We start from the raw sequence: 13,239 nt of genomic DNA on the forward strand, positions 1-13,239 counted from the left end.
GGTTGCCTAGACAAACAGCCAGGCCAAACTTGGCATTGTTAAATATTCCATCTTATTAGTCTCCTGGTATCACCGGAGAGGACTATAGGTTTGCCGACAGTTTGTCCACCGTCCCACCAGTGGTTCTTCAGACTTTTTCCCCATACCCTTTAATTTAACATATTCAACTGAAACTTGGTACATGGCTTTATTATGATAAGTTACAGAACACGTTCCACTTTCAGGGTGTTTCGTCAATTTTTCAGTTTTGCTCTTTTTGGACTTAGAAAATATCACATCGGAAGGGGGCATGTATTACAAAGCAATTCTCGCTCTTGTTGGTTCACGAAAAAATATTTTCACGAAAAAAATAATTGGTTCACGAAAAATATTTTCACGAAAAAATAAGTGACCACTATATTCGTTATTGTTGTGTGTCTGTCTGTCTGTCTCTCTGTCTGTATGTCTGTCTGTCTGTCTGTCTGTCCCGAGCATAGCTCCGTGGGTTTTGATCTGATCCTGACAAAATTTTGGTGGGAGGTTTATATCATGATCTCGTTGTGTTTTCCTGAAAATGGGCGTGGTGCGCCCATTATTGGTGGAGCCACGCCCAAAAAACGTGTATTTAGGGGGTAGCCAATTTCAAGTTACATCTTCTCCGAGGGGGTTTGGCGAATCTGACAGGGGTTTCTGTATTTGGTTAGCCCAATGGCACCTGCATAGCCCCACGGAGCTCGATTTTTCATTTTTGTCCCAAGGTCAAGGACACAAGGTCACGAACTTAGAAAATTGCTAATTTTGACATAAAAAAATTTCTTCTCCGAGGGGTTTGTCGAATCTGGCAGGATTTTCGGTATTTGGTTAACCTGATGGCACCTGCATAGTCACACAGAGCTCGATTTTTCATTTTCGTCCCAAGGTCAAGGCCACAAGGTCACGAACTTAGAAAATTGCGAATTGTGTTTTTCGGGGGTAGCCGATTTCAATTTGCATCTTCTCCTTGGGGGTTTGTCAAATCTGGCAGGGGTTTCAGTATTTGGTTAGCCCAATGGCACCTGCATAGCCCCACGGAGCTCGATTTTTCATTTTCGTCCCAAGGTCAAGGTCACAAGGTGACGAACTGAGAAAATTTGGAATTTTGACATAAAAATCAGACGACCGCCCAAACTTTGAGAGCTAGGATGACAATATTTTTTATGCATAATCTTGAGGTCATTCCCCACCTAAAGTCTTGAAACCATTTTGCTCTATCTTGAACACCTTGCCCGTGGCGCCCCCTTCAAGTTTGTTTTTACGCTGATTTCATCAAAGTATGGATAATCCGATGAGTGCGAAATGCCATATAGCCTATATGACGTTATATTGTTCCTGGAATGTTCCAGAGGAAGTTTTGCACCAAAGGTCATAATCCTTGACCTTTGACCTTTAAACTTCACAAAGGTCAAATTTTCAAAGTTGTGGGAATCGAACTGGGTTTTCGACCTTCTTCAACGAACTAACTCCAATAAGCTATAGCACGAATCCTGTTTCCTTATTTTAATGTCCACAACATTGTTTTGTGACCTTTAAAGGTTATGCAAAGGTCAAATTTTTAAAGTTGTTGAATGAAACTGGGTTTTCGACATTTTGCAGCTAATAACCTGTCACTCGTACCACGTCATGTTGATCATTTTTATAACTTGGTCAAACATTATCACATTGTCTCATCCTTGACTTCTGAAACAATCTACATCGTCAAATACCGCTCGTGAACCATCGTCGTCTTCAGACTTGTTTGCTATTATTTTCATGAAAACGATCCAAGAGTGCTCCTAGTAATGAGACTGCTGTGTTTAATGAATATGAATACACACCACACACAAGCAGAAAACACATTTGCTTCAAAACGACTTTTTTTCGTGGCTTAATATGTATGTGGATGAGTGCCTATGGGGCAGGGACATTTCAACGTTTTCATCTGTTCAGTGTGACCTTGACTCAAGGTGTGAAATAATTTGTGCCTTCATGCCTCTATGATGCATGATCACACTGCTTCTTCTTTTGCATGGAGCACAAGGTTGCAGGGGGAGCATCATTGGCTGGGGGTGTAGCTGTGCTGCTGATGCAGCGCCCCCCCTGTTGGTTAGGGCAGGAATTTGCAATTTGTCCAGGTGCCGGCGATAGCTCACCTACTCTTCGTGAAGGACAATGTGGGATCTTTAACGTCCAACAACTGATGCCGGCAGAGGGGACGTCCAGTTTAATGTCCATCTGAGGGACGAGGATGACAGTTTATAGCTGTGCCGACAATCAAACCCAGGACAGACAGCTTCGAGGTGAGTGTGCCTACTTCTTGGCAGTGTGACCACTCCTTGGCTTTTTTTGACAAGATCTTGGCTATTCGTTGTTCACCTTGGCGTCTTGGTTTTCTATAGGTTTTCTTGGCGTATAGGTTTTCTATTAACATCGCTTTTCCGAAACTTTGTGAATTATTGGCTTTTTTCATTGGCTCACCTTGGCATTTATGAAAATGAGGAGTGGTCACACTGCTTCTCGGCCATCCTGCCAGCCACATGATTGCACAACAAACACATAGAGGATGCAAGACCACAGCTGTTATGTTATGCTTTAACCAATAGATGGTGCTTCAAACCACCAAGTCAAATATACACCCGAAATAACCCCTGTATGTCACATACGTTTAGCTGCTAATCCAGTAGTACCCATGATTTCACAATGCATACCAAGCTGTTTATTCTCCCATTAATCCTCTGCGTCTGTTTGCTTGATTCCCTGACTTTCATTGCAAATATTTTAACCTCTTACACTTTGTAATTTAGTCAATTAATTAGCTTTGTACTTGCATAAAAATTATTAGCTCTTCTTATTGCTGAATTAAGCTGAAGGCAACACAACCTCACCCCACTGAACAAAGAGGTTAAAGAACTAACCCTCGCTTAACTTTGCCGACTTGCAAAACTTTCACCCAGATGAAAATTGTAACGAAGTACAACAAAACGTGGACACAAGTTAAAACTTAGACATGTGGGTCAAATAAAAACAAAAATGACTTGTATCCCCACTCCCATTATGGTTGTACAATCAAATCCTTTACTTACTCCAGCAAAGAACCCGTCCTTATGTACTTGAAGTGAATTAGTATGTCTTTTTTAGTATGTCTACAATGTATTTTATTATGATTTATAATATCGGCTTCCATCAGGTGGCGCCATACAGTACACATCTCCATACAGAGATTTGGGATTCTTCCCACACCATGAATGAACCAGGCCTGGTATTGGCTTCATGGTTAAGGTGGCTGGCTAAAGATCTGAGGGTCTTGAGTTCAAGCCCCTGTTGGGCTGTTGTAATTAACATGAGGTAGGGTTGACTCAGCCTGTCATCTGACCTTCTGAGGTCAGCAAAATGAGTACCAGTCTGCTGGTAACAGGGGGCATTGCATCAGTGGCATGGCTGTGCCCCCAGAAAATGATGCAGCCAAGTAGCCACAGGCTGGATATGAATTAGTAATGAAGTAATCATCCCACTGGTTCAATCCCCCCCCCCCCCCCAGCTAAAACCTTCCTGGGCACACTTTGAGTACAATGAACAGTTTTCAAAAGAAAAATTGTACACAGAGTCAAGGCTCGTGGAGGAGCAAGAATATACAATGGATCACTTTTGTAATTTAACCTGAGCAAGTGTAAGGTGTTGGGGATGGGTAAGAATAATGAAAATAGAGATTTCAGGATGCAAGGGGTAATTTTGGAGCGTGTCACACAGGACAAGGATCTGGGGGCGGTAACAGATATAGGAGGTAAGCAGGCAGCACAGTGCCAGGCAGCTATAGGTAAAGCAAATAGGGTTTTAGGCTATATTCGGAGGGGGATCATTTATAAATCAAAAGAGGTGGTGTTACCATTGTACAGGAATTTAGTGAGGCCACATCTAGAATATTGTGTGCAGTTTTGGTCATCACAAGTTAGAAATAGATGCCATAGAGAGGGTTTAGCGCCGGGCTACTAGATCGATTCCGGGCCTAGCCAAACTCAGCTATGAGGAGCGGCTGAAGCAGACGGGCCTTTATTCACGAGAAAGGAGGCGGTTGCGAAGAGATATGATAGAGATGTTTAAGGTAATGAAAGGTATCGATAAAATAAGTGCAGATTAATTATTCAACAGAGTGGACAGTGATAGGACCAGGGGCCATAGCCTGAGAGTAAAGAAGAGGAGAGTTTAGACGGTAGTAAGGCAGGGGTCCTTTACTCAGAGAGTAGTTAATGCATGGAATGATCTCCCTGGAAAGGTAGTGGCAGCAGAAACAGTAGAGAAGTTTAAATTCGAATTAGATATGTACCTGGAAGTTATGGAGATAGAGGAGTATGGATGGCGATGTTGACAGGACTTTTAGGTAGTTTGAGTATTGATGGGTGATTGTGTGCATGTGTACGGAGTGCTGTTGGGAGGGGTCTCATCAAGGGGTTTTGTGTGCTTGATGATGTTGTGTGTTTTTTACCCATGCCCATCCCCCCTCCCCTGTAAATGAGAGAGAGAAAAAAGGACAAAAAAACCCCACAAAAAACACTTAATTAAAATTTAAATAACATTATGCAATTTCTTATTAACCTCCGCCATCGAAGATCGGAGGTTACTCTTTTCACCCCTTTCTGTTTGTTACTTACGAAATCTTGATGACTTTCGTTTCTGTTTGTTTGTTTGTGTGTTTGTTTGTGTGTTTGTTTGTTTGTTTGTTTGTAGGCACGATAACTCGAGAACGGAAGAAGCTACCAATGTCACATTACACCACGTGATTCAGGAGGGTGATGGCTAGTGCTGATTAGATTTTGGTCAAAATCGGTCAAAGGTCAAGGTCACAGTGAGGTCAAACATAATTCCGTAAATTCATGTGGAGAAATGGAGTATTTTTGCTTCGCTCGACGTTACGAGTTCGTTTTAACATCGATTTTAATTTTGTCTTCGGTTTTTGCGATCGCTTAGGACGCTTAAAACTCGGTTGTCGAAATTCTGGTAAAAATCGGATGTTTTGGAGACGTTTTAAGATTGTATAAAAAATATTTCACTCGACATGTCACGGGTCGTCACGTGATGCAGTGCGCTCGAGCAGACGCGTCGTTGATCACGTTAAGGTTTTCCGTGTGTGCGCTGACGGTGTTTTCGATAAAGATGGTGTTTAAAAGTAATTTTTTATCCCAATAAAGGTTATCGTCGCATGCCTGACTCGCTGAGCCGTCGGATTATGTAAAGATTGTTGGTGGATGGCCGAATATTACGGTTTTGTGACTTTGATAAAATAATATAAAATAATTGCGTGGAGAAATGGAGATTTTTGCTTCGGTCGACGTTACGATTTTTGATGGTTTGGTACAGAATCATCGTAGAAACTTCTGGTTTGCATCGCTACCTTCTCTGGAGACAGCTTTTATTAGACAAGGTCAGAGGTCAAGTTGATGATTTCGTAAGTACCAGTCTATAACTGCTTGTTTGCGTGTTTGTTTGTTTATAGGCACGATAACTCGAGAACGGAAGAAGGTACCAACGTCAAATTACACCACGTGATTCAGGAGGATGATGGCTAGTGCTGATTAGATTTTGGTCAAAATCGGTCAAAGGGCAAGGTCACAGTGAGGTCAAACATCCAAAAAATGATAACTCGAGAACGGAAGAAGCTACCAATGTCAAATTACACCACGTGATTCAGGAGGGTGGTGGCGAGCGCAGATTAGATTTTAGTCAAAATCGGTCAAAGGTCAAGGTCACAGTGAGGTCAAACATCCAAAATATTCGATTTTTGATCGTTTGGTACAGAATCATCGTAGAAACTTCTGGTTTTCGTCGCTACCTTCTCGAGAGACAGCTTTTATTTGACAAGGTCAGAGGTCAAGTTGACGATTTCGTAAGTACCAGCCTATGACTACTTGTTTGTTTGTTTGTGAACAGTATTCCGGAAAAACTCCTCGACGGATTTCGATGAAACGTGGTGGGGGGGGGTTAGGTATGGTCCAAGGATCATGCCATTAAATTTTGGACTTGGTCCCCCCCCCCCAAAAAAATAATTGTTAGAGAAATTTTTTTTATTTTTTTTTGCATTTCTTCATGGTTTTAGTGATTCCCAACCCCCCCAACCCCCCCCAATCCCCCCAACCCCCCCAAAATTTTTAGAGAAAAAATTTTTTTTTTTGCATTTCTACATGTTTTAAGTGATTTCCAATCCCCCCCCCCAAAAAAAAAAATTTGTTAGAGGAAAAAAAATATTTTTGCAACTTTTTTTCAACAACATTTCTATTTCTTTTTTTTGCATTTCTACATGTTTTAAGTGATTTCCAACCCCCCCCCCCAAAAAAAAATGTTGGAGAAAAGAACTATAACTCTGTCAGCACTGTTGACATTTAATGACAAAGATATAAGGTTCACTTGAGTGACCCAGCAGTATTGGCGCAGAGGTTTTGCACTCGACCGAGTGCTCCCCCTCGAGTTTGGATCTTGTGTTGATAAATGTGTGGTGTTGATGTCGCACAGGTATGATGGGCTGAATGGCCTCCACCTGTGTCTAATTTCCTTGTGATTCGTTGTGATCACGGAACAGTTGAAAGGGAAGGGGTGGAAGGGGGGACACCAACCACAGGGTTGAGGGACAAAATAGAGGGAGACTTGGAGAAATAAGGGAAGTGAGGAAGAATAAAGGGGAAGGGGAGGACATATGGGGTAGACAAGATGGACACAGAAGCAAACTCTCAGGAAGGATAAACTGGAAACCTGAAGGGAAGAATGAGAATGAAGAGAATGTGGAAGTTGATTCCACAGGTGGGGGAAAAAAGAGGAATGAAAGAGTGGAGGTGAGCAGTGATTTTAGATTTTGGGAGTTTCACCAGAAGGGGTTTCTGGTGGACCAGTGCACCATTGCAGAAACCTAAGGGGGGTGGGGGAGTCGAAGCAAGGTAAAAGGAGGTGGTAATAGACAGTGAGACCACCGACATGTCTGCATGTGAAAGTAATTGACCCATAGACTCAGCTTCATCCAGGAGCATAACAATTATCTTGTATTGCAGGCTTTGGTTTCCATGGCATCAATTTAGCAAGTTGTGAGGCAGGGGTGCCTGCTGAGAAGGGAGAGCGGCACTACATTAAGTTGAGGATGAAGGTGCATAAGAGTGCCGGTGTGCTAAGAAAGGACGATACATGTCAAAGGATGCCCAGTCAGTGACTGGCTTTAAAGGCCAACTTAGAAATGTGGTTTGCCCAAGAAAGATCATGGCTGATGGTGAGACCCAAAAGTTTTAGTGACTGAACTTCAAGAGGATTGTGAATAAAGTAGATAGGGGCAAGGGGTGGGGGAGGTTGCCAGACAGTTCCTTTTGAGAGAGAGATAGTAAGTGTGTGAAATTTGTCAGGATTGAAAGACATATCCCAAGTGTTTGACTTGTTTGTGATTTTATCAAGGTCTGAAGAGAGAGAAGAAGGTGCTGCCTGCCTCTCAGAAGGATGGGGGCTGTCATGGTAGAGGGTAGTCATCAGCAAATACCTAAAGAGGGTTTCCAGAGTCAGAGAGATCATTGATGAAGATTTGAAATTAGAAAGTCTGTCCGTCTGTGAGCAGGATATCTCAAAAAGTTGTTGACGGATTCAGATGAAACCTGGTGGACAGGTTGAGTGTGTGACAAGGAAGAATTGATAACATTTTGCTGAAGATCTTGTTCCAGATTCGGATACTATAATTTTTAAGTGATTCTTCACCATTGAGAGATTGGGCTGAAATCTATATAGAGCACAATATCTCAAAACTTTGTGTACAGGTTATGACAAAACTCGATGGATGAGTTGGTTAGGATGCTGTTTTCCACCTCACACCCTTAGATGAAGTGAAGGTGAGCCGAGCACTTGTAGTAATCATCATTATCATCAATCATCATCATCTTCTGACAAAAGGTAAGGCCAATTTCTCCAAGGCAGGCAGGTTTGTAGGTTCTTTGCCTTCGACCACATTTTATCTTTGATGACACTACCTCCTTTAATGGTCCTTTTTCAAAAACTCATTTTTTTCAATGTTTTTGCACTGCAAGTTAAAAAAAACAAAAAAATCAATTTCAAGCTCTGTTGAGATCTTTCACTGATTTACAGAATAAAACTAGAACGGCACTTGGTAGAGCATATACCTCCGCCAGGCTGAACAGTTTTTGTTTTGTATCCCACTAACAGGCAGGATGTGGATCCGGACATGAACCAAAATCGAATTGGCTTGTTCTTGTCACTTACCCACCAATAGGGAGCAGTAGACTACTCAATGGCATGTCAGCATACAACTTCCTTGTACGGTGTGAAGTGTCGAAGAAAATGAATACACGAAGCACTCTGATGTAACATACCCTGCTCTCATCGGGCAACTTTTCTCCACACAAGCATTAAGGTTCATTGAATGGGTAAATACTAAAGAATGGAATGATAATGCACTTATGTAAAGTACAGTACATGGTCAAGAGTGAAAAACACTGTGGGTGAGTATGTGGCTCAACCTTGAAGGTTGAAGGGTGGACTTGTATAGCATATGGGCATAGAGCATTTGATAGACAAGAGAAAGAAAGAAAAATGAAGTAGTGATGAGTAGAGTGCTTGAACTTCGGGGAGGTGAAAAAGGATTGGGTACATGTATAAATGGGAATGACTTGTTGCAGAAGTGGAAGTGTGGATGTTTTTTTTGTTCGTTTTTTAACGGTCATACTATAAACACGGCTCGGAGACAAACTCCCATCCAAACATAAATACCACCAAGATGTGTCCGGAGCCAAGCTGTGCAGAGACAAACACCGCCCAGACACATCCGGAGACAAACTCCCGTCCGGACATAAACACCGACGGGACATGTCCAGAGACAAATCCTGTCAGGAGACATCCAGAGACAAACACCGTCCAATCATAACCACTGTGCGGATATGTCCATCGACAGAGACAGAGACAGAGAGAGAGGGAGAGGGAGAGGGAGAGGGAGAGGGAGAGGGAGAGGGAGAGGGAGAGAGAGATAGATATATATATATATATATATATATATATATATATATATATATATATATATATATATATATATATATATATATATATATATGGGGGTAGGGGAGTTAGCAGAAAAAATATGTTATGCTTTATCAACAATACACACGCACGCATACACACACACACACACACACACACACACACACACACACACACACACACACACACACACACACACACACACACGTACTTGGACGATATCAACCATTTTTCGGGAATTGGCAGGTTGGAGTCAGTGTGATTACCGAATAGAGTACGTACTGTATACAACCCAGAAACTTTGAGTAGCTTTCACCAAAAAACAAGGTCGTGTTCATATATAGAAGTTTCAGGGATATGTTCACAAACAGTCATTATAAACAGCTGCCTGCGACGGGTGGAAAAAATTTGGCTCGGGAATTTTTAAAACGCGTTAATACCGCAAATGGCTTGAAAATCGAGTGTTATTTCACAACAACTCACTCAGGGTGGTGGAGCGTGAAGCACTCGCTCAGGGCAACAGAGCACGAACCACTCGCTCAGGGTGATGGAGCACGAACCACTCGCTCAGGGTGACAGAGCACGAACCACTCGCTCAGGGTGACGGAGCACGAACCTCTCGCTCAGGGTGACGGAGCACGAACCTCTCGCTCAGGGTGACGGAGCACGAACCTCTCGCTCAGGGTGACAGAGCACGAACCACTCGCTCAGGTGACGGAGCACGACCCTCTCGCTCAGGGTGACGAAGCAGAACCACTCGCTCAGGATGACAGAGCACAAACCACTCGCTCAGGATGATGAAGCGCGAACCACTTGCTCAGGGTGACGGAGTGCGAACCACTCGCTCAGGGTGACGTAGCACGAACCACTCGCTCAGGGTGACGGAGCATGAACCACTCGCTCAGGATGACGGAGCACGAACCACTCGCTCAGGGTGACGGAGCGCGAACCACTCGCTCAGGATGACGGAGCGCGAGCTCAGAGTGATGGAGCGCGAACCATTCGCTCAGGGTGACGGAGCGCGAACCACTCGCTCAGGGTGACGGAGCACGAACCACTCGCTCAGGGTGATGGAGCGCGAACCACTCGCTCATGGTGACGGAGCACGAACCACTCGCTCAGGGTGACGGAGCGCGAACCACTCGCTCAGGGCGACAGAGCACGAACCACTCGCTCAGGGTGACGGAGCACGAACCACTCGCTCAGGGTGACGGAGCACGAACCACTCGCTCAGCGTGACAGAGCACGAACCACTCGCTCAGGGTGATGGAGCACGAACCACTCGCTCAGGGTGACGGAGTGCGAACCACTCGCTCAGGGTGACAGAGCACGAACCACTCGCTCAGGATGATGAAGCGCGAACCACTTGCTCAGGGTGACGGAGCACGAACCACTCGCTCAGGGTGATGGAGCATGAACCACTCGCTCAGGGTGACGGGGCACGAATCACTCGCTCAGCGTGACAGAGCACGAACCACTCGCTCAGGGTGACGGAGCACGAACCTCTCGCTCAGCGTGACGAAGCACGAACCACTCGCTCAGGATGACAGAGCACAAACCACTCGCTCAGGATGATGAAGCGCGAACCACTTGCTCAGGGTGACAGAGCACGAACCACTCGCTCAGGGTGACGGAGCATGAACCACTCGCTCAGGATGACGGAGCACGAACCACTCGCTCAGGGTGACGGAGCGCGAACCACTCGCTCAGGATGACGGAGCGCGAGCTCAGGGTGATGGAGCGTGAACCATTCGCTCAGGGTGACGGAGCGCGAACCACTCGCTCAGGGTGAAGGAGCACGAACCACTCGCTCAGGGTGATGGAGCGCGAACCACTCGCTCATGGTGACGGAGCACGAACCACTCGCTCAGGGTGACGGAGCGCGAACCACTCGCTCAGGGCGACAGAGCACGAACCACTCGCTCAGGGTGACGGAGCACGAACCACTCGCTCAGGGTGACGGAGCACGAACCACTCGCTCAGCGTGACAGAGCACGAACCACTCGCTCAGGGTGATGGAGCACGAACCACTTGCTCAGGGTGACGGAGTGCGAACCACTCGCTCAGGGTGACAGAGCACGAACCACTCGCTGAGGGCGACAGAGCATGAACCACTCGCTCAGGGTGACAGAGCACGAACCACTCGCTCAGGGTGACGGAGCACGAACCACTCGCTCAGGGTGACGGAGCGCGAACCACTCGCTCAAGGTGACGTGGCATAGCAAAAGCGTCCGCAGAGAGTGAACGATTCACTCAGAATGATGTTGTGCAGTACTGCCATCAACAATGGGCACTCAGCAAGTGGCTTAAGCACTCCGATTAAATGGTTGTCTGTTGAGTGTTGTTGCATATCATTAAGGATACCTATATAATTAAAGCCCATCTTCACTGCGCACACAGCAGTTAATGAAATAAAATGACTTTATCCACAAAAAAGTTGCAGTTTAATGCAGAACAACCCTGGAGACATTGCAAAGTACAAAAGCCCATGAAATAAACATTGCAGATAATCCACCATTTCCCTGCTCATCTGTACACGCCACGTGGTACATTGGTTTGAGGTCCACGCAAACGTTAAAACTCTTTTTTTTAAACGTCAGGGTTTTTTGCCAGATTTGTACTGATTCCCTGTGGAGCACCTCACAAAACTTCTGCAAATATAGACAGATCTGGTACATGCTATGGATAGGCAGTCCCGGCACGAGGTCTTGCTGTGAATGCATTAAATCATATAGCTCAATGAAGCTCGTTAATTTTGTTACGTTCCAAAATTTTTTTGTTTTCTCAATATAGTTCTCCAAACAGTATAAAAAGACAAGTTTAATGGTTTGGAAATTTCACATTTTCTTGTGTATGTATGGAGGAGGAGGGACCATAGCCTTGCTTACTTAAAGTAAATAGGTATATCGGCTTAATTAGAAGACGAGTTATTTCTTTAAATTATCAGATTTCACAACAGATTTCGACATTTGTTTAGTCCGGACGATATCCGATCCTCAAAACCGAAATAAAATTTCGATGATGTACTTTAAATAGTCCATGAGAGTGGATCATGGAAAATCGTCTCATACAATGTATGAAATTGCTCCAAGCTCCAAATTTGAAAACTATAGTACTTACAAAAGCGATTTACACAAAGATTCATAGCTATGATGACCAGGCATTCAATATGAGTAAGGAAAGTGAAAAATAAACTTTATCGTTAGGAAATCGTTGCGGCCTGTTCCAAGTCAAGGCATGGTTGAGCAGGTCAAAAAACATGGCGGCTTCAGACCCCAGCGAGGTTACCCAGGAACCGCATTAAGACTCCAGACATTGAGATGGCCGAGGATCACCTGATGAAGGATATACTAAATAAGGCTGTTAATTATCTTCAAAAGGGGTGTTTTAATTAACCCCAACACCTAATCTTCACTCTCACATTTCCTTGGAGTTTTCTTAGTATGCTTGCAAAGTTTCAGGCTGCTAGGTTTCATGGTTTTGGAGTTATGGAGGACACACACACACACACACACACACACACACACACACACACACACACACACACACACACACACACACACACACACACATTGCCTTTTATTAGTATAGATATGGGAAAGCAGAGTGAAAGGGGGAAAAAGGGGAAGTGAAGCCAGTCATCAGTTACTTTGCTTCTTGTAACGCCATGTATTGCTCGTACTGTACCTGATAAATAAATGCAAATTTCGACTCTACCACCTGCCAGTTGGGCATCGACCAATGAAAGAACCTTAGGGTTTTGGAACAGACGTATAGAGGATGCATCCAAGGATATAAGATGAATTGCAAAAGTGCTGAACCACAACAAAGCAAAAATTATATTGTACTGCATATTAAATGCCTGCGAAGGAAGTTGAAGAGTGAAACGAGGAAGAAGACCTATTGGAGTATATGCAGTTGATATCTGACTTAATCAGAAGTCACGACTTTTGATGAGGTCAAAGAACTGGTGAAATTTCACCTTTGCCAAATTTTTGATGATAGTAAAAGAGAGCAACATTTTCCATGAAGCGTGAGCGTGTGGCATTTACACCAAATTAAGTGGCGTTTTGTTTCAGGAGGAAAAAGAAGAATAAACATGAAAATGATCGACAAATCGAAGAGGTAAATTCAGTGGTATTAATGTTTTGAAGACCAAATTGACATTTGATTTGAGGCATGATGATCTCTCCATGATATCGAAAGGTCACAATGGATTATGTGGGTCAGCAGTAGGAA

Source organism: Eptatretus burgeri, chromosome 9, assembly GCF_056783735.1.
Source record: "Eptatretus burgeri isolate ZD-2024b chromosome 9, Ebu_testis_v1, whole genome shotgun sequence".
Classification (NCBI taxonomy): domain Eukaryota; kingdom Metazoa; phylum Chordata; class Myxini; order Myxiniformes; family Myxinidae; genus Eptatretus; species Eptatretus burgeri.